The sequence below is a fragment of the Podarcis tiliguerta genome (assembly GCF_965153285.1).
Source record: "Podarcis tiliguerta genome assembly, chromosome: 10".
NCBI classification, from domain to species: domain Eukaryota; kingdom Metazoa; phylum Chordata; class Lepidosauria; order Squamata; family Lacertidae; genus Podarcis; species Podarcis tiliguerta.
The window spans coordinates 44,075,814-44,096,826 of record NC_139543.1 but is presented as its reverse complement, the minus strand read 5'-3'; the positions used below and the strand labels follow the sequence as shown (position 1 = coordinate 44,096,826).

The 21,013-nt window shown below is 40.2% G+C and overlaps 1 protein-coding gene across 3 annotated transcripts in view; it reads right to left on the bottom strand.

Moving 5' to 3' along the window:
- MRTFA (myocardin related transcription factor A) overlaps positions 1–21,013 on the bottom strand; it is an 83,847-nt gene that overhangs the window by 55,580 nt on the left and 7,254 nt on the right. For 2 of the 3 annotated variants that reach the window (XM_083400436.1, XM_083400434.1), the window contains exons 2-3: positions 14,584–14,637; positions 6,996–7,257 (exon numbers count right to left, since the gene is read on the bottom strand). The gene's annotated coding sequence lies outside the window, so the exon portion shown is untranslated. The remainder of the gene's footprint in view (positions 1–6,995; positions 7,258–14,583; positions 14,638–21,013) is intronic. The other variant, XM_083400435.1, reaches the window with a different exon arrangement.

The window sequence follows — 21,013 nt, the reverse complement described above, 5'->3', positions numbered from 1 at the left end:
TAAAAAATCCTTTAAAAATCCACAATGAATGGCAGACTCTTTGCTATTCCTGCTCCAATCCCTCTCCTACATGCCCCAACAGGAGCCATCAATCCCAACACAGATCAGCACAGTATATCACTCTCTAAAAATTGTCCTTTTGTTCCAAATTTCACTTCCTGTGTTTTAATACTGATCCATAAATGTCTAGAAGGACTAGCCTGGCTGCAGACCCTAACAACTTTTTAGAAAGAACAAAGTAAAGAAAGCAATTCCCCACCCTACCCCAAGCAACTGGGACTTTTATAGTATTCCCACTCTCATCTTTTTTTAAAAAAAGAATGTAGGAATTGTCCAGTTTGCAAGGGATAACAGCTTTCTTAAGGAGTTATCTGAACAAAACATTCCACCAGCACAGAGAGTTGATTCTCTGGACCTCTTGTATACAAGAGAATACTGCAATGCCATTAGACAACACATTAGACAATTAAGAGGGAATGCACTCAGTTTCCACTGCAAGTGTTTTTACAGGAGGAAGGTACTGTATATGTACATCCTTACTTTGTAAAGGTATCAAATCTCTTCATTTCACACAGTTTAATCATATGAGAGTGGATCTTTACAAGAATTTTTACTAACCATGCTGTCATACAATGAAGATAAGCGGAATTTGAAACGTAAGCAAAAAAACAATTTTTGTAGAAGTAAAATTCTATAAAAAACAGAAGCAAATTCCCAAAGATTAGTCCAAGTGCTCCCTGCAGAACTCCTCAAAAGTTAAAACCTGTAGCCTGCATGCTCTCAGCCAGTAATCAGGAGAGAAGTCTTTCCCAGTCAAATTTACTTCATTAAAGAACCTAAGGTTTGGCAGCTATTTGCTTGAAATTCAGAGAAGTGATCTCATTGTTCAAACATTTGAATTTATGGGGGAGGAAATCTCCAAGTTGAAATACATACAACCTTTTTTTATTTAAAAAAAAACCCCACCTCTGCATTCTGTTCCACTCCCCAGATCCTGGTACTGCTTGCACATTAACATTGTTTAACTGAAGGGAAGTTACCTGATTGAACTGCCATCAATATAGTTTCTGGTTCCAGCAGAATCATACCAAATCCTTTTCTCAAGGGAAACTATCCATGAAATGAAAATACAGGAAGGATTGCAGATTCAGACTCATCCGAGACTTTCTTTCTAAAAGCAAATCCTTATAGACTGTCACTAAGAAGTGATATTTTTCTGTGCATTTCCAAGGTTATCCACTCTACCGGTACAATGCAAAATCAAGCTGCAGAAACTCCAAAAGATCCGAGCCGCAGCAAGCAGGGATCCCTTCAGAACTCCCTTCTGTGAACAGCTTCCTTGCACAATCCCTCTTGTTTGAGAAAGGAAGAGGAGGTTGCATGTGAACTCTTAAATTCCCCAGAGGACTATACCAATGAGGGAGTTCTCTTCCAGGAATTAGTACACCCACATGACCCTCTAAACTGAGACATTCACATAGCTTGAAAATTGCAGCCCACAAGAAGTACAATAACTCTGACACATGTTGCATCCAACAATATTTACAGATGAGACAATCAGGCTGAGAAATGTAGTAATGGATTTCACTCCCATTTTACCTGGTCATTATTTCTTGTCTCCAGGATGAAATTTATTTTAAGTTTATTACAACAGCTAATTTAAACATTTAGTATAAAATAAATGTATTAAGGCAACTGCCTCCCCCCCATAGTTCTCCTAGACAAAGCAAGTTATGAACTTAGGTTATAGTATAATACTAACTTTTTAAATGTGCTTTCTTTCTGGAGGAATTTATATCTCATGAATTTAATTTCTTGAAACCATGGACTGCTTTTTTAAAACGACACAAAAACCAAAGAGACATTTGAAACATTTCTAGCATTATGAATGCGTCTCAGAATATTCTGTGCTGTGCACAGCACTTAAAAGAATGCTCTATACTTTTTCAAATAGTGTAGTTGTGATTACTCGATTGCTTTTGTTCCAAGATTCCCCCTCCTCAAACTGACTCTAATATGGACTGTTACTCTTTGCTAAAGTTAAATACAGAAATAATTCTAGCATAAATGTAATTCTAAAGCTATTGCTACCTTCAGAATTGGGGGGCACTAACCAGAACAAACCAAAGAGATCCTGGAATAAATTTGCTATCACACAAGTGACTGCTGCACAATGATACACAGTATCTTGAAAAGGAATTATTGACACTGCACTTAACTATTTATATCACATTTTTAGTCTGTTGCACATTTCATAACATTTGTATTCACCCTTATACAAATCTAACTTGCAAGCTGATATTACACCCATTTTAAATATAACAAATTGAGGCCAAGAGGTTGCAACTGGATCAAAAGCTGGCACAAGCACAGAAGCCAAGATGGGACTTGAGGCCAAGTTTCTCAGATACAAGGTTGAGTGCACTGGGACCAAAATAAGAGCCTCTTAATGGGTCTTCTTCTACACAGAGTGTGTATATTGTCATGGGAGAGCATGAAGCAAGTGTATTTTAACATAAATATAGATATCCAGAAGATACCTTATATTATTGTAGTATCACTTAATGAATCTAAAAGTCAATTAGGCATCAGTCAGATGAAGTATTATTTATTAAAAATTTGACCACTTAAAAATCTCTAGAAAGTTTACATTAAAAATAAAAATAAAACATTCAACAAATTTTCCTTTGAAACAAGATCAACAGAAAATGCAACTGTATTTCACAAATAACGCTGAGCAGTGCACACAAAAAAAGAGTATTATGCCATTACTGTCTTCCTCTCATGAATTATTCAAAGCGGGCATTCCACGTTGGTCATGGAAATGATGAGCAGGAGCTTCTCAGATCTTAAAAAGATTGGCTTTGGCTGCACCAGGGAGAGGCAGTCTGCTAGGCTATCCTTTCTCATGGTGGAAACCAAACAAATGCTACCACAGAAGAGCTGCATTTCCTTCCAGTTCTGAAATCAACATGCTCCAGTTGCCCATTTGTTTATTCAAATATACAAATTAAATTTTGCTCAAGTTCTTATGCTTCTATGTACCCAGTGCTTTTTTTCTGGGGGTACGCATACACCTAAACCTTTTGTGAATCTAAGTTTGGCCTCATTGAGGGGTAGTATTTCAATATGCGTAGGAAAATGAGAGTACCCCTAAACATTTTTTTAAAAAAAGCACAGTATATACCTCTGGATAGACCTCCAAAACTCTGTCAAATGTATTCATTGTCATTCTACCAGCACATTGTTTTATTTGCATAATGTGTCTGGGAAAGGCTGCATGGGCACAAAAAATGCAGGGCAAAGCTATGATCTAATTTCCTTTGGTCTGAACTGAAATGAGAGAGAAAAAACTTGATTTAGATCTGTTGACTTTTGGTGGTGCTGTGGCACAATTATCTGATGATTCAAGCTGAATCAAGGCAACTTCATTATTTGTCAGGCTTCCACAAAGATCCTTGTGGGTTTTTCCAGCATTAAATGCATACTGTTCACATCTGCAAGCAACATTCATGGATCTCTTGAAAACGAATAGCCTGGGGATCAAAGGCTGAAAAAACTATTAGGTATACTAAACACTGACCCTGCACTAGCTATGACAAGTTCCAGTCCCAGAACAATGTGTCCAGAATTTCACAGCATGTTTGAAAGAGCCCCAAACATTGTATAGCTGAGTGGAAACTCTCCATTACCTGAGGCATTAAGTTCATTTCATGAAGTGTCTCAAGACTGAAATTCCGTACATTCCCAACAGCTGAGTTTCTCCAGAATGGGCTCCTTTTCTACACAGTGAAAACTCCTAAGCTATGCATGTCAATGCAGATTAACAAGCTACTGCAAGTTCTACCCAGTCTCTTCTGATCAGTTATGTGACTAACAATGCACAATCTGGAGAGCCGAACAGCCAGGAATGTGAAAGAACCAACACAGACCCAGACTGATACAATCGCAAGCTTTATGGCCTCAGGGCGTATGAAAGATTACAACTTCTGTTGACTAAGGCTATACAAGTGATGAAGCACAGGGAAATGGTGATGTGATCATTTTATTGCAAGTGAAAGCCAAAATTACGAAATAAAAAAATAGCATACAAGAATTATTTTTGAGAGCTGCATGAAGCAAAACCGTTAAGGCTGCAGACCAAACCAAGTCTACCTGAATTCAGCTGGATTAAAGCTCATTCATAGATGGCTTTCGACTTTTTTTTTAAAAAAAAGATATTTATTGACATTTCAACATATTACAAAAATTAGAAAAAATAGGAAAAAAAACTCCTGCCGAGTTATATAAATCAGAACCATTCTTTTATGTGTTAGAGAGGCTGCAAGGACAAAGGCACCTTATATCACTTATGGTGGACTTGTCCTAAGGTGGAAGGTTATTGGGCATTGATTTTTACACATATTAAATTGTACAACAATCCTTAACAGGTGACCCTCTGCTTGCTTTCCTTGCTAATGATCCCTGGCATAGAATTTGTCTTTTTCAAAGCTACTGCATACAGGTTTGACATCTTCATTGAGCTATACAGTACTGACATTCCTGGAGCACAGCTTTCTTTTAGTAACCAAATATATTTTTGCCAATTTTGTTTGTAACACAGAGTTTTGAAATTATATGGTGTTTATTCTCGTTAACATATTGTATGTTTCCAGTCTTGAGGTATTGAACTTACAGCAATATATGATCATACTAGGAAACTAAGAAAATGGAGTTCATACATATTTGTGGAGCCAAGATTGTTCTTCAATTTGCAGAACTACCAGGCACATCAACATTACAAGGAGAACCACATTGCAGACAAATGCAAATGTAATCATTTCAGACTTTGAGGTTGAAATGTATGCATTTCCTAGTAAAAGATTGTGTAAATACATTTTTTCTATAAAAACGTGTGCAATGTAAGGCACACTGAGGGTTAACCTCCTGGGAGGCTACTCAGCACATTAAGTAAACTCAATTCTGACTCAGCAGACTGTGTCTGGAGTTGAGAACAGAAGAATCCTTCAGAAGAATCCTTAACAACAATAACAGTTAACTTTTTCTGCCCCTTTGTAATGACTACCTCATGCCACTGCTAGCATATCCTTTCCATTGCCCAGCATAAGAATTAGTCATACATTCAGCACCAGGTTTACTCCAGAGCCAATTTGATAAGGCTAGGAGTGTTTAAACAATGAACTGCAGCCCACTTACACTGCACTATCAGAGTTACAACTATGGTCAAAATGAGGAGGAAATGATCACACCTAGACAGCAAACATTCATGGCTAAACCTGTGTATGACGTGGCAAATTAAACATTTACCTGTACCTATGCTACTTTGCACATTCCGGTTTAAGAATTCAATAGGGAATTGTAATATAAAAGCACTAATTATCTATTCCTAATTATATAATTTCAGTAAAAATACACTGCTAATTATATATTCCTAAATCTGTAAAGCCAAATGCTTTTTTTTAAAGTAGTATTACATACAGCAGCTTTCATGCTAACTTTGTAACTACATTTTATTTTTATCATACATCCCAAATTACCTGTTGTACAACTGAAGATGAAGACAGATGTAAACTTCGGATATATTATCAGGTCAGTTTTCCCCAAACCAATAATGGCACAGGTGGGCAAACTACAGCCCTCAGGAGCTCTATGTGACCCATAAAATTCATTTCTAAAGTTATTGCAAAATTGCTCCAGATACTAGGTTTCTAAAGATGTGCTTGTGAGATCAGCTTCTGGGGTAGACCAACCCAACGGATCCCACCCTTGCAGGGGGAGTCAGTCACAGCCAAGCCAAATCTCACCAGATCATGATCCATTTATGAAAACCATGTGACACTCACCCCTTCAAACACTTGTTTACTTCCAATCTATTCTGTAGCAAAAACCAGATCTGCAAATACGCTGAGCCCATGATGTATTCAGACAGCCCACTCTATTCTAATGGCAAAGAAGTCCTGAGCCAGACTAGACAAGGCTGACCCAAGCTGGACATTCAAGTCCACCAGAACCCATTGTTCTTGTTCTCCAATATTACACCAAGACTGCCTCTACCAACTGAGAAAGAGAGGCAGCTGGGCAGCAAGTGGGTAAACACCCACAAGATCCCTATTTGTCTCTCTGACCCAACACCAGATACAAACCCTCACATCTGGCTGAGGTGGGTTGGTTCCTCTGTGAGGGAAAGGAATGGAATCCCTTGTCCCCAAACCCTTGAACCTATGCTGTTGCTGCACTGAGTACCAAGACAGGCAAGTAGAGCATGCCCACCCAAGACTGACCCCAGGTCAGTCACCTCCTCTACAATCATATTATGGTTGAGAAGTGTTTGATTTAGACTGACCAGATGTTCAGCAGCAGCAGCAGCGAGAAGGCAAGTTGACATGGCTACTCAAGATCTGCTGACTGAATGGAAGCCCAGAAAGGGAAACAGCATGCAAATGATTCTTAGCTTTTCTCTTGGGATAACATGGTCCAGCCCTCACACTAAATAACCCTAATAATATTTGGCTTTTCTATAGCACTTTGAATACTCCACCACAGCAACAACCCTGCCTTTGCAATAACAAAGCTCAGTGTTAGTAGATCAGCTCTGTAGGTACTAATGGCACTGGGTTTTATATCCCCATCAGATATGGATCTCCAATTACACAACTGCACATCAAAACTACTTGGAGAACTGCCACCATATGCAATTTTATGTTCCTTGGGGGTGAACTATGGAAGGCATTCCCAGTCAGGTTACTTCCAATCCCAATCAACTGCAGCTTGCAGAAAACTGCTGAGTGTAATACATATTACTCGTTTAAGAACTACCCTCTACTGCCCATTGAATAATTTATACAATTTATAGGCAAATTTGACTGTGATTCTTTTGCAGTGGTAAGAATTTAAGCTGCATCACTTCCAAAACCTGTACAAAAACAGCCTGCTTCAATATTTGTAAGACTGTCAGGGACGAAGCACAAAGCATGAACTGTTACTGTTCCACTTACCATTCTTCCTCTCACTTAGTGGAGGAAGGTTAGGGTTCCGGCCAGGATGGAGACCTAGGGTCAGCTCAGGCTGCAGGGACAGCTCCTGCAGCTCATTGGCAACAGCTTCACTCTGGGGGCTTGGTGCCGCCGAAAGAGACACCAACACTGCTTCATCTTCATTCTCGCCGGCCCCTCCTCCGTCCAGCCCATTTGCAGCAGCGACGGAAGGGGGCAGGCACAGCACTCCGGAGAAATCCACTTTGGCTTTCGTGATGGCAACCTGAAGACAGAACATATAAGAGTTGAACAATGGCATATATATATATATATATTATTCTACCTTCCAAGAAGTAGGCCTCTTCTCTAGCTGTAGCTCTTTTGCAGGGTCCCCCACATTGTTTCAAGTTCAAAATAAATAGGCACAAACAATCTGCATACAAAACCTATGAGCATCTACAGCTCAAAGCAGCTAGAAATGTCTTCCTTCTTCCATTTCATACCTCAGAAAAGTCACATTCATAAGAGTAATCTGGATACATTAACTTTATTTAAAGGTGTAATATAATCAAATAAGTCTATATACACAACAAAAGAGGAAACAAGCTACTATTAACAACTAGGAACTGAATGAACTGCTGAGTTTGGCTCTGGAAAAGCTCAGCATATCCTGAAACAAGCTAATTTTGCCCTGCCCAAACTCCACGGCAAATTGCAAAATCCTTATAGAAAACTTTCAAGAGCTCAGAATAGCCTTCAGGCATGCATTACAAGACCTAGTGTAGCTGTGCTGGGCCTCTTCTTACAAACACAGCAGTCTCTGATGTACCGCAGGATCAATGACAATGTTGACCAACTGAGCACTAAAATTGCAAAGCAAGTCCCATCATAGCAGCCCTTACAGTTTAGGTTATTTCTAGACTGGAACCAGAGTCCACCAGCACTGGACAAGGGCTAGGTGACTGGGGTGGATTTTGGTACTATTCTTACTGGTTATCAATTTTATAATTCTAATTTATTAGTTTAATGGAGCTAATAAATTCCCTCAAAAAGCACCAGGAAACAGCCAGCACAAGACCAGGAAACAGCCCACTCTGGTCCTCTTCCCCCACGCCCACCAATTTACAAGATTAATGCTATTTCAGTGCTTTCTCATACGTTATCACAATAATACTTCCTTTATGCCCATTTATCAGCTTGTATGGTCCCACAGCGAGGTGTACGAGCAGGCAGTTCTTACTCGCATGTACTGTTCGGGTAGAAAGTCCCTTCCCTGCCTTGTTCATTGTTTCCTCCATCTCAGAGTTTGTACTAATGGCTCGTGGGTCTTTGCCAGGCTAAGCTTACTGCACTTTTGACTGCATGAGGGGAAAAGACAAATACAGAGATTTTCTTTCCTCTTTCTCTTGGAGCTGGGAGCAAAAGGGAAATGAGTGGAATGAGAGTTGAAGACTAACTAATTTGGGGCTGAATCTGGGTGGGAATGAATTTGGAGAAAATTGATCTGGGGTGTTATGCATTACTGGCTATGATATTCAGTACCCATGACCCCTCTGTTCTTCATTTCAGATGTCCTCACACTTAGCAGCAATGCTTATAAGGCTTATAAGGGACACAGAGCAAGCCTATAATCATATGGCATGTTCTGTAATTTCTATAAAGCTGAACTCTACAAGTGTGTTTCTTACATTTTAAATACATTTCTAACAGGGACTATGCATGAAGAGTAATAACACTCCTGTGATTACTTGTCAGTAATAACTCCAGCTAATTTCAAGGTTTTATCTACAGGAATTAAAAAAGCATCCACCCACAATGATGCCTTGAAACAGTGGACAAACTAAGGCTGTCAACTGATGAAAAGAATTTTTCTTCATTAATCAGTTTATACATTATAAAAATTAGAATATGGATATTCTTTGGAAACAATGAATCATAACATAGCTTGAATTAAGTTGTAAGATATCACTCATCTTTTGGGAGGGGATATATTCGATATTGTTTTGCTCAGTCAACGTAATAGGGACATGCTAGAACCAAAAAAAAGCCTTTAAAATGTTGAATTCATAGCCCCCCATTTAAAACTGGATCACTGATTAAGGTTTGTGACCCCCATATAAACTGCATAATACTTTACAAGTCTGAGGGTGCAGTTGCATTATAAAGCATACTGTCATTCTCCACATATCCCCAGCAATCAAGGTTTCTGTTGTTAGCAAATTATTGTAAGACAGAAAGGTGGGGAAGTAATTCCATTAGCAAACTTGCTATGGACGTTTCTCTCTATTCTTCGTTCCTTTAAGTCAGTTTCTATTTAGGAGTGGTTACCAGGGTAATGGCAATTTCCTACTCATTTAAGAATTGCTAAGCAACCTGCATCAACTAGCAGCAGCAGGTGGCATGCAGAAGTAGGCTATTTTGGGAAGCAGTAACTACTTTTCTTGCATTTAAAAAAAGCCATCTGTTACATGTCTCTGGCAACTGTGATCAGGAGGCCAAAAGAAAATCTAAAGTAATCTTTAGGCAGAGTGGTGTTAAGTGGATCAAGTTTTAAGCTAAACAGAGAAGGAAGAAGCAGTGGTGTTATAGCTGAGGACAACATTCTTTCTAGACAATCCTAATTCAGAAAAGTAGGAAACTGCACCATGTTGTTGATAGTCTACTAATAAGCAGAAAACAATCACCTAAAACTATTTCTGGGTATTTACCCAGAAATATCAGTGCTCCAATCAGTTCTTCAGAGTTTCAGGCACAAGTCTTTCCCTATCCCTGTTACTAATGACACTACACTTGGAAATTCTTAGGATTAAATCTAGGAACAAAATACATTAAAAAATATGCACTGCCTAGAGCCATGGCAGGTCTTTCAGATAACTGAAAAATAAGGCCAGGAAAGTCCAATCAACATAGTTTTCTTTTATTCATTCATTCATTCAATTCCATCTATCCTGCCCTTACTCCCAAAGGAACCCAGATGCATACTATAGACTGTGATCTGCATATTTAGGGAAGTTCTGTTTTATAGAGGGACATCCACCCTGCTACCTGCTATGCTCTTGGATCTTCTCTCTGCAGACAACTATCTGAGTGTGGTCTTTTGAATGATTCTCCAAGTAAGGAACTAAAGTGTGCACTCATTTTCAGTGTACAAAGTGAATGGTATAAGAAGCCACTGCTTTCCCTATTATCCTGTCCCTCCCCAGCAGTGCAAGGAGGGAAACAGTACATCCAGTACTTCTACTGACAGTGCTGAAAATCAATGGTACAAGCACCTGTTTCACAAGGAACTTCTGCATCCCTATGGTTCTTTCCTTGTCAGATTAGATTAGAAATGCCACAGGGACAATGACTTGTCATTCCCCAACCAAAGGCAAACAGCACCAGTCTTAAGGCAAATTCATACCAACTATATTTAAGCACACTAATGTTTTATGTGGTTATGCAATGAAGTTATCTAACATATCTCCATCATATACACAGCACAAACAAAAAATGGGTTCCATACAACATAACTGAACAGTTCACAGAATTACTTGATTACAGCTACTTTACACCTATTTTGCCTTGTGGAAAAGCTGTACATGAACTGGATTTCCTGCATGGAAAGGCTAAATTTTGATTGTAGAACATAGAAACCTGCCAAACTCAACTGGGAAGGCTTCAAGGAAGTTGAGGTAAGTCCTGGTCTACAGAAAATTCAGCGCCTGTTCAGTCTTTAGGTACACACGGATACATAAAAATATGTATTTTAACTTAACAAGGCTTTCCTAGAAACTCTGGGTTAGTCTAACCACAGGTTCAGAGGATGGCACTATCTAGTCAATCAAGTGCCAACAATGCAATCAAATATTGCTAATATTAAAGTTGTATAGCATACTAGCATAGCTACTGTAGATTGTATGACTGGTAATAATTATACTGTTGCTCTTTAAAGTGCACAGTCCAGTAACAGAAGCAGAAGGCAAAAAGAAAATTTTTGTGTCTCTAAGTAACGCCTCCTTTATAGCATATTCAGTAAGTTAGGGGAGAGATAGCACAGAAATGTGGACACCTTGAAACTCCTTTTTCCGAGTTGCAGAAATTTCCACTCCCAAGCTCTAAAAGCATGTGATCACAGAAATAATGTTAAGTGGAAATTGCAACACTGATGTTATTTTATCAGTCCTATAGCTTCTGTTTGTTGTAAGAAGCAACAGATGTTAACTATATATCCATTGATTGAGGAAGTATTCTGCAGGCCCTTGATTGAGAAAGACCAAAACAAGTTTTGCAATCCATGTAGACAGACGAGCAAGTGTGATAAGGATTTGACAGATGGCATGCTGATACAGGAAGGGGGTCTGCAACACTGGACCTTGCCTCTTCATTATTTTCAAAAGGAATAAATAAACAATATGCAATGATCACCTGAAATATCATTGCTGTAATATGAAAGGATGAAGTAATAAAACAAGTTGTGCCCCTGCAAGAAAATCTGAAAAGGCTGTGATCCTATAAACACTTAAGCTTCATTTAAATGACTCGGATTTGGGTTCACCTGCACATACAGTGGTGCCCCGCAAGACGAATGCCTCGCAAGACGGAAAACCCGCAAGACGAAAGGGTTTTCCGTCTGCAGAGGCGCTTCGCAAGACGAATTTCCCTATGGGCTTGCTTCGCAAGACGAAAAATGACAAAAAAATTCGAATTTTTCCCCCGCTCCAAAACCCCTTATTTTGAATCGCTAAGCTGCTAAAAGCATTTTAGCAGCAAAACCGCTAATCTCCCAAGTGTTAAAAAGCAGTGTTTAGCCCTTTTTTAGCCAATAGCGCTAATAGCGCTACTCTGTCAGTGGGCTTGCTTCGCAAGACGAAAAAACCGCAAGACGAAAAGACCCGCGGAACGGATTCTTTTTGTCTTGTGAGGCACCACTGTATTAACAGTATTTATGTCAGCCTACTGTACCAAGTATGTGGACACATACCCAGGAGGGAGGAAATGCATTTATAACTGGAAGCACATTTCCAGATACCATTCCACTAAAAAGCACTGGTTCCCACAATGGCCAGCCAGGTCTCTACAGGAAACCCAAATGCAGGACATAATGACAATGGCCCTCTACAGATGGATCACATGGGTGTGGCTTCAGTGAGAAGTCCATGCAGCCACAGCAATTAGAGCTTCCAAAATTACCAGTGGTGCTTTTTTCCTTAAGCCCAATATAAAATGCTTTTTCTATACCCAGTCCAACCAAATCATAGGTCAGCATTTAGCAAATGATGTTCAGGCATCACTTGCTCAGCACTGATCCACACCCTTCAGGAGCACAGCCGGCACAAAGCTGTTTGACTCACCACTGTATTTCAACAGGAAGTCTATTAACCTGTCATACTCAACCATCCAAAACTCTCCAACCTGCACACAGACTTGGATCTATGAATGAGTATTTTTAAAACATTTAAAGTTGTTCCCCCCAAATTGTGGTAATTTGTTTATTAAGCAAAGGGGGGGGGGGAGACTTTAAAAAGATTTCCCAAGCTCTTAACAATCAACTCTTTCAGAATCTTGCTTAGCTTATCAACCCTCCCCTCCACAAAAAAATATTCTTCTCCATACATCCTACTCCTCTTAAACTGCCATCTGTAGAAACACAGATGTTTTGTCATCTCCATAGGCAAGCTCATACTTTGTGTAGAAATGTTTGCTGACTCATGCTTTGCCATATACACATATAAAGTGTTAGGGACAAACGGGCATCTAACATTTTAACATGGAGCAGACTTGCACCAGGAATCCATTTCTAATCAAGTACTTACTGCAGGTCCCAATGGGGTGATTTATTTAGAGCAGGGTTAGGGGACCTCTGGCTGACAGGTCAAATTGGGACCCATGCTGAACCACAAGCTACAGATTTCCCAAACCTCACTCATCTGCCTTTCACCTGATATTATATGTGACATCAGGTGTGGCGCAGAGATGCAGGGGGTTTGGCTACGCAACAGTTCCCTAAGGGGAACTTGATCACATATCCAATCCCTGAAGAAAGCAGCTTTGCCAACACTTTACTTGGCACCATGAAGCACTTCCCACATGCCAGCTGGCTGTAAGGCATTTGGGAAGCACTTCGCTTAAAAGCTTTGCAAGACTTGTGCTCAGAGTTTCCCTAGTACTGAAGATAAGGCTTCCAAAGCTCCTTGCACTGAGGTTCCCAAGTGCCTGCCAACTAGGTCACTGTTGAGTGCCTGGAAAGTGCTGCACAAACGACTTTGACAGGTGAGTTGGCCTGCCCACCTGTTTAAGTTGGCCTGTGGGCTATAAAGATTCCCCACCCCGAGCTACAGCTTAATGTGAACCCTTGGGCAGGTGGATGATTATGAGAACATGGAGCCCCTGAACTTGAGTTTTCTGGATTATCAGCATCAGTGCCTTTGTCAGGTGAGGCAAGCATGTCTGTGATTCTTTCAAATCACGAGAGGTAGCAACTTAACAAACATATCAGTGATGTGGGATGAAGAATTTTCCACAGCTATGTTTTTCCATGGACCCAAGTACATTTCTAAAGATGAGTTGTTCTGGGGAAGTATTAGTTTGAACACTATAATTAATTATGCAAAAAAAATCTAAGGCACAAAGAAATTTTCCAAAAAAATGTTTTCCTTAAAAAACTTTCTGATTCAAAATTTTCCAGGAAGTTCACATTGCCCATGAAAACCATGGGTTCTGAAATAGCTACCAGATTTTGTGTTTGGTATAAAAATACACAATAGTAATTAATTTTTTACACACAGATCCAAAAAGCTAGTATCAATAAGGTTCCCCTCAACCCCTCTCAACTATAATATGTCAAAGTCAATCTCCTTTGCAGGAGGGCACGGTAGCAGGCTGGCCTCACACTTTCCCGCACTTAGTGGTGGCGTGTCAAGTCCCCCGCATCATCAGGGAGTCGCGGCCCGTGTCACGCCCGCAGCCAGCCAATCCAAGCTGGGAGCTCTTCCTTCTGCTTCCTGCTTCAGCGGATCTCCCGCCCTTTCTTCTTGCATTTGACAACTTAACCTTGCTATGGACCTTGGTTGGTCGCCTGTTGAAGGGGCCTGGTAGGAATTTTTCCACTTGGCAGATTGGCACCAGCCACTTGGTTTTCACCTACCTCGTAGCAAATTGTCACAACTTTGTAAGGTTTGGTGGTTAGGCATTGGAAAAGCTTGGTTGATGGGAGAAGTTGTGGCCATCACCTGCCCCTCTCCCCTTTAAGGGTATTCCGTTAAAAGAATCCAGGGGTCGTGGTTCCTGTCCAAAGCCCAGGGAGAGGCTAGGGCCACGGTACGACCACACCGGTGACCCTGAGGGGAGATCCGAGTTGATGTACATCAACGGTGCTCCCCCTACTGGTGGTTAACCCTTGTGAGACTCCCTGCATGGCAGGCAGGAGCCAGATATAGTCGGTTTGGGTCCAATGCCTAAGCCAATACCATTCACATTCTGTAACCAATAATGTTGTGGCCTTTATTAGACCATTAACCTAAAAGACTGGTGTCCACGTGTCTTATTCATCAAATGGGGGGGGGGGAATACAGGGCCTTGGCATGCAATTAATTTTAAAAGGAAGCAATGCAACTGGAAGATTACAAACCTTATAGTTCCCACAAATCAATCCAGTTCTGTTCCATGCCAGGCGCTCCAATCACTACAAAAGAAACAGAAATCACACAAATCAAATCTCTTCTACAAGACTTAAGCCATGTTACCTACAGATAAAAAAACAAAGCAGCTCCCATCTTGTTGCCACCAAATTTAAGTTGTTTGGCATCCCCTCTAAAGCAATGTCAGGATTCAGAAAGTATTTGAAGGCTACATTCAGATGACACCTCCTCTACCCGTGGTTTGGAGAATCATGAACAATACTCCTCCCTTCACAAGCACAACTTAATAAATTATTTCTTGGTTTAATCCAGTCCTGGTTTGTTTGCATATGCGGATCAAATCCCAGTTGAGACAATCTGTGATTCTTTTAACATCTTACTGGTTAATTTTGAGTGTACAATGTATACAGAAACAGTCTTTATTTACAAATAAAGTTTTTGTAAATTACAAAGTCTTTATTTACAAATACAGTAAATGATGCAGCATACTAAATGCAGGTTAAGCAAGTCTTAAGTGACACAAAGCAGCAACAGTTTTAGATGGGAGTATATACTTGAATATGTCTATGCAATAATGGGACTATCAGATTATCAGATTCTGCTAAGTGGCTACTGCAGCAACATATGGAGTAGTGCACAAATTTAGAATAGCAGTGCACTCTCCATATGCCTTATGTATGAGGAATTACAGTAGTACCTCGGGTTACATACGCTTCAGGTTACAGACACTTCAGGTTACAGACTCCGCTAACCCAGAAATAGTGCTTCAGGTTAAGAACTTTGCTTCAGGATGAAAACAGAAATCGTGCTCCAGCGGCGCGGCGGCAATGGGAGGCCCCATTAGCTAAAGTGGTGCTTCAGGTTAAGAACAGTTTCAGGTTAAGTACGGACCTCCGAAACGAATTAAGTACTTAACCTGAGGTACCACTGTACAATACAAGCCGCTTCATCTGAAAAAAGTATTACCAAAGAGAACTATATCTAAATTTCCTTAACCCTAGACATATCCCACTTTGAACATACCAATAGTGCACCAAATATAGATCATGAGCCAAGCCAGTCATACTCAGGAGTAGATTTGTTTAAATGAATGGACCTTAGTAACTTAGGTATATTAATTTCAATCTACTCTGAGTAAAAGGTAAAGGGACCCCTGACCATTAGGTTCAGCCACGGACGACTCTGGGGTTGCAGCACTCATCTCGCTTTACTGGCAGTGGGAGCCGGCGTACAGCTTCTGGGCCATGTGGCCAACATGACTAAGCCACTTCTAGCGAACCAGAGCAGCACACGGAAACACCATTTACCTTGCCGCCGGAGCAGTACCTATTTATCTACTTGCACTTTGATGTGCTTTCGAACTGCTATCACGGGGATTCGAACCACCGACCTTCTTTTTATTTTATTTTTTATTTTTCAATTTCTGTTCTGCTTTATATTTTTAATAAAAACCTCAAAGTGGTGTATAGCGTATTAAATCAATAAAACAATGGCAGGACGATGTTCCTCTGACCTCTTGAGGAGGTTCTTCAGTAGGGCTGGTGAGTCTGGGCCTCGCTCCGTAGGCCAGGTGGAAAGGTTGTAAATATACAACCCCATATTTATCCCGTTCCAGTAGTGATGTATGGAAGTGAGAGCTGGACCATAAAGAAGGCTGATCGCCGAAGAATTGACGCTTTTGAATTATGGTGCTGGAGGAAACTCTTGAGAGTCCCATGGACTGCAAGAAGATCAAACGCATCCATTCTTAAGGAAATCAGCCCTGAGTGCTCACTGGAAGGACAGATCGTGAAGCTGAGGCTCCAATACTTTGGCCACCTCATGAGAAGAGAAGACTCACTGGAAAAGACCCTGATGTTGGGAAAGATGGAGGGCACAAGGAGAAGGGGACGACAGAGGACGAGATGGTTAGACAGTGTTCTCGAAGCTACAAACATGAATCTGACCAAACTGCGGGTGGCAGTGGAAGACAGGAGTGCCTGGCGTGCTCTGGTCCATGGGGTCACGAAGAGTCGGACACGACTGAACGACTAAACAACAACAATTTATCCCGTTAGCATTTATCTTTTCCAACCTCCATCATGTGGCAGCATTGGTACTCAGGTGACAGCCCAGGTTTTCATGAAAAATAAGGGTATAAACTACTGTAAAGTTGGTAGAACCTGATGGTAATCACCACCAGAACATTTCAGTTTGAAATTTTCATTACATTAATTTGTGTGTGCAAAAGAATGCTTTAATCTTTGAAGAGCAAGAGCTCTCAACTGGAAGAAGCTGCCAGGGACATAATAATAGACTAAGTTTTACTTGCTTCTACAAGTGTGCATTAGCTACAAATCACAAGAATGATATATTTAATGTGATTTTTGCTTCTGCATCTTCATATTCTAGAGCCAGAACTGAACAAATGAGAAACCACATTAAAAGAAAAAAGTATTTAAAAAATAGTTCTAACATTGAATTTTAATGAACACAACTGGATGTGGTCCCTGTACTTTGGTAACATTTTACCACATTTTAGCCTAAATGCCAGTAGCAATCTAAAATGACATGGTTTTTGAGCACCATTCCTTCCTGCCTCTTAACACAACTTAGTTTCTTTCAATAGCTCTAAGCAGTCACAAAAGGTGAAATAGAATCAAAGAATCGTAGAGCTGGAAGGGAGCCTGAGGATCATCTAGTTCAACCCCAATGCAATGCAGGAATATGCAGCTGCCCGTTACGAAGATTGTGCCTGCACTATGCTCTACCCAACTGAGCTATCTAACTTCTCACAATCTTCCAGACAAGGCTGTGCAGTGTACTGCCGCAACCATCAGATTTAATTGACTTCCCTACTGCCAAAGATCACTCAGTCAACTACCATGGAAGTTCCCAGGAATATCCAGAAAGGTGAGGGGTTATGACTACACTACGTACAACCACTTCCTTTATGCCTGTTGGGTAGTCCCACAACAGATAATTAGCAAGCCAGTTTGCCAAGAGGTGGACGTTAAAGGCCTCATGAGAAGATATGCTAAAGCACTTCTTTCCCAATACCTGCTTCTTTTCTGGCATAGACATCTATGCAGTAATACTTAGTAAGTCAATGGCATGCTGCAGCTTTAAAAATCTAGCTTGGGACTCTAACAGAAGGCAATGTAGGAGACACTTTACTGCAGTGAAGGCTTAGCCATTAGTCTTAGCTGCTAAGATAGCCCTTCTGTAAAGCATTTACCGGTATATAAAAGCTCCTTTTCCTTAACTCTTTTCTCCAAAATATGAGGGTCTTGAAATATTGTAAATAGAAATGAGAAATAAAAAAAGGTAAAGCCCTTTAGACCACTTGGGCATACAATGGAAATGAGTAACAACTTAAGTTCCAAATTCCAACAGATCCCAACATATTTTCTGCCTCACCCCAGCTTACATGATTAGTCAATAAACATATGTAAGAAAGCATTTTTTAATCATCTCATGTATTTTATTTTTCTTAATAGTGCCATGTTATGTCCACAGCTCAACTACACAGCTGGTAACAGAACCACTATGAAGTTTTCCCCCACCTCTTTTCCAGCTGTGTGGTATGACTGTACTGTAATAAAATAACTTTCACAAGTCCCCTCCCCCTGAGAAAATAACGTCAACTGTAAGAGATGCAGAAGTCTTGTCTTGCTCATAAACTTATAATTCAGTGGAAAAGTTTATACACCATTGTTTACATGTTCCAGCTAAGCTGTTGGTATTCTAGCAATTACAATGGGTTATCTGCCTTTGCTAGTGGTGACTCAGAGTTTAGTAGTTGAACAACATGGAAATTCTCCAACTGGCATTAAGAAAGAGCCTCTGATCTGAATGCCACAACAGGGGTTTAATTTTCATATCCCTCTTTCTCCCACCAGTTACATATTTAAAAGCTCAAGTAGCTCTCCCTACAACCATCAAGAGTCTAGGATCCTTCATCTAAACTTAACAATCCCAAGTTTCTAATTATGATTTCTGTTGTCTATGTGGAAGGAAGGAAGAGTCCCTCCCTCTATTCCCCATTATGAAAACCACAAAGCAAAGTTGTGAATTCCTGTACAGCAAGAATAATGAACCTCTAGTCCATAAGGCCTCCCTTTCCATCTCAAAGTCTCTGCTCTTGACCCCACCCCTACACTCCCACACTTTTTAAAAAAGCCTGTCACATGGTAGGAACAGCTGGAAAGGAGTTAGCTTTCCCCTCCTAGTTAGGCAAGACACACACAGCAAGTAGGACTTTTTGAAAGCTTCCAGGCACCCAAGTACTGTGGGACCTAAATCTTTAAATGCAGTCATAATTTGTCATCTGTAGACAATGGCAGAATAGACCAAGGAAGAAATGCTTGGCAGCCCTTTTCAAAGCTCAGCAACTCAACATCTCCACCCTGCACAGTCTCCAACTTTAAACATCAAGCCCACTTTGAAGAGGTTTTGTCTGTTTGGGAATAAGAAAATGGGAATACCTCTGACAGCGACAAGGTAATGGAGATGCAAGGTAAAGTAAAAAGCAAATGAAATGTCATCAGATCAAATTCCCTACTTGATTTCTAAACAGCAAATTCAATCAGAAAATAAAATGCCTGTAACTTCTACAATGGCAAGAAAGAAGGTTCTGAGAAAGCAAAGGCTAAAAAGCAAGCAAGCAAAGGCTATCCCACTAACAAAAACAAATTTAAAATGTGCATGTTGGAATGGAGTTCACTGTTGCTACCATAGTTTCTCAAATTACCTGAATCCAAAATGTACATGTGAACTTGAAGGAAGGTTCCTAAGAAAGGTAAGTTTCAGCTGCTCTGTGTAAAACACTAACTGCTGACCTAACTTTCGCATGTTTAATTAGAATTCCAAAATTAAGAAGGCCAGAGGCAGAAAATGAAAGCTGCCTTCTCTATAATTAAAGAATGTCACCAAAGTAGTCACACTGCAAAAACATACTGAGGCGATAGCAGACATCTACCTACCTTCAAAACAAAATGACAAAAGCAAGCATAGCCCAGCGTCAGCAAGCAGTTTCAGCTAGTCCCTGGTAGCGTTGCAAAGTCCTAATGAAGGTGTGCACTGCCCAAAGCTGCACTGAAGTATATACTCTTTTCAGAGTTGCAACTCTTAATTTTAATCACTCCTGTCCAACCATCTGCTATAGGACATAACTGGAATTTTATTTTATTTTTAAAAAAGAATGAAGAATCCTAAACTATTACAACCAAGAAATGTTAGTACACAACAAGCATAGGTTACTAAAGTAACAATAAGCAGAATAAAACCGCAATGGAAGTGCGACAGAAAGAAGCCCAAAAGACTCCTCTTTCTACTCATTAGCCTCACAATGCAGCTCAGTTAGCTTCTTATATCACATTAAAGACCTTTCATTTCGACCTCAAAAATAAAGTTATTAAAACACTTTGCATCTGGGCGTTCTGACAGAGCTTAGATTTTTAAAGCACTTGAAATGCCCACTTTAAACATTTCTCACATCACAAACCCCTCTTTAAAGGGCGCACTTTCTTTGAAACACTATCATGCACACTGAGTGGGCCACTCTGTTGTAAGTGGCATGTGTGCAAAGGGCTGGATTATTATCATCATTTATTAACTATGTATACTGCCCTTCAGGGCGATTCACAGCATAAAAATACAATATAAAAACACAAAAGACATAATAATAATAACACAAACAAAAATGAAACAAAATATAACCCCTCTCCCATAAAGACATTAAAAACCATATAGGATGTCAGTCTGCCAAAGCCCTGGTTGAAGAGGAATGCTTTGCTTTTTGCCTGGCACCTAAAGGTGTATAATGGAGGTGCCAGCTGTACCTCCCTGAGAAAAGCATTCTACAAATGGGGAGCCACTGCAGAAAAGGCCCATTCCTGTGTTGCGACCCTCCAGACCTCTCGTGGAAGAGACACACAAAGAAGTGCCTCACATGATTACCGCAGGGTCCTGGTAGGTTCATATGGAGAGAGGTAGTTCTTGAGTTATTTGTGGTCCTGAGCCATTTAAGGCTTTATAGGTCACAACCAGCACTTTCAATTGGGCCCAGAAACTAACTGGCAGCCAGTGCAGTTGGGATTTCATAACCTTCAGATGTTTTAAACCCTTATGAAATATTCAACATTTTCTATCCATATCAGGGATCTCTAGCATACATTACTGTTTCTAGTGGCTATTCAAGAACCAATAGCTAGAAACCTTATTTCCAAGTTAAAGTTATCTGTGAAAATTATATCCTTGCTTCAATATTTTTTAAACTTAGGTCAACTCTATCCCAACTGCAATTTGTTTCGTATGTTGTTAGTAAGGGAACCCCCTTTAACCTAATCTCACAAGAGACTCCCTTTTCCTATAAGAATGGCTTTTACACTGAATCAAGTTCCCATAATATATCTTCCTTGTTCCTGGGTAATCAGAGAC